A 2189-nucleotide genomic window follows, 5' to 3' on the forward strand; every position below is an offset into this window, starting at 1 on the left:
GGCTGAAGCGAGCCAAAGCGAGCCGAGTGAGGCTGGGGGCGTGAGCAGACACTCCCCTGTGCACTGATTGGTGAGGAGGAGTGTCCTCACATGCCCACACACGCCCCGCGAGCGCGCTGGGATCTGTAAACACCGCAAACCCGGAAGAAGAAGAATTATGAATTACGAGAATTTCTGAAGCCTTATGCGCCTTGCCTCATCTATACGCTCTTGCCAGTATCTGTTGGCGTTGTCGGTGACAACAAGCCACAGCACCAAGACCAGCAACACTAACGACTCCATGTCCTCCATGTTTATTGTTTACTATTCGGGTTGTGAGACTACTGCTTAAAAGCTCACTGATGTCACTGTTTGCGCTGCTTAACGATGTCACGTGACGTCCACCCACTTTCGCTAACTCCACCCAATGTGTCCACCCACTTCCAGCCAGCACGGTTCAGCGCGGTTGTAGTCGAAATGCAACTCCAACAGCCCCGCTCAGCCCGACTCAGCACGGCACGGCTCAGCCCGACTCAGCCGCGTTGGTAATGGAAAAGCGGCATAAAAGTCCCCGGAAATCCCCCTTGTGCTGAGAAATTCAAGATGGCGTCCAAGATGGCCGCCAAATGGAGATCTGCCCATATCTCAGGCCCAAAACAAAATATTAATGCAATTAAAAGGTCAGAATATATGTTTTATAGGGTAGGAGAGTAAATTCCAACATGTGTGTATTAATTACATTGTGTATTAACATTATATAATAACAATGTACACATTATTATAACAGTATATTTGTGTATAATGTGTTCGCTTGCCATGTCTGGTTAGATTGTCATATTTTTGGCACTTCACCAGTTCACATTTATGAATGTGCACAGTACTATGAATGTGTGTAGGTTTCATCCAGTCCGATCCTTGAATCAAGTATCAATCTTGAAACGCCCTGGCCCATAAATTCACATCCAAGAAGAAATAACAATGACTGTTATGACAAAATAACCGTTATGGTATCATGAAGATATCTCATATGTTTTTGAAATGGCTTCAGTTCTTAATGTTTAGGACTAATAATTACAGACTTATAATTGTAAATCTATACATGTGCTATTTAATGTACACTACCGATTATAGAGTGTGGATCCATTGGTTACTCATTCACTCCGTATCATCCTATTCTGTTCACAAAACAACAAACACAATTACTAGGGGTTGGAGCACTTATTTTCATTAATATTAAAGTAAATTGGTGGTGTAAAATGAAAAATGGCATGTTAAAAGGTCATGCTGAGTTCAGTCATTTTTAAAAGGTCATGCTGAGTTTAGTCATTTTTTGTCCGAACACACTGGCATTGCTAGTAGTAAAGACTGGCGCTAGAAACTCAAAGATTAATTTTTTTCCCACCCTTAAACAAGCTTGAATAAATTCCCTACTTCACTGATGGTACAACAAAAGGTCCAAGCATTACAACTGAGGCACTGAGAAGTGTTTAAGTCTACTCATTGTTTATAAGCAAGAGCTTTTATTGAGGCAGACCTTTTTGTCATGAAAGTCACCGGAATGTTGAGAAGTGTACTGAAACAGCTTGCCATTGTAGTTTTAGAAGATAGAGTTCTCAAATTTAATTTCCCTTTAATATTTTATCAAAGCTTAAAGATGCACTAAATATTAAGGAAATTGATGTCTAATTGTTGTCTTACATTATGTTCATGTATGTAGGTAGCCTACTAAGCTAATCTGTCAATCATGTCAACCATCAAATTCCATGTAATTTCCACATTAATGACCTTGTAATCTTGGTTAATTTTAACAGTGTGACAATGGTGAATTTGCATTGCTTGTATGAGAGAACATATAATTTAACATTTTAATTGCATTTATATTATGTTTTATCCCTGAGATATTGAAAAATCTCCAATCGGCAGCCATTTTGGACGCCATCTTGAATTTCTCAGAGAGCACAAGGTGGATTCCCGGGGACTTTTAGCATGTTATTCCTAAGGGTATTCTGAAAAATTCAGCTTGTTACTAATTTGTTCCGGGTTGGACTCAATTTTGAGCTAATGCTCTTGGGCTAGATGGAGAGTTTTAAATGGGTGAAAGACAGATATTTCCTTTTGAGAAAGACTTACTTTATGAATACATGTTTTGCATGAAACAATTGTTTGATTTGCTGGTTGTGAGGAAACCTACACAGAAATACACACACTCG

This window comes from Neoarius graeffei, chromosome 8 (genome assembly GCF_027579695.1).
Source record: "Neoarius graeffei isolate fNeoGra1 chromosome 8, fNeoGra1.pri, whole genome shotgun sequence".
NCBI lineage: Eukaryota > Metazoa > Chordata > Actinopteri > Siluriformes > Ariidae > Neoarius > Neoarius graeffei.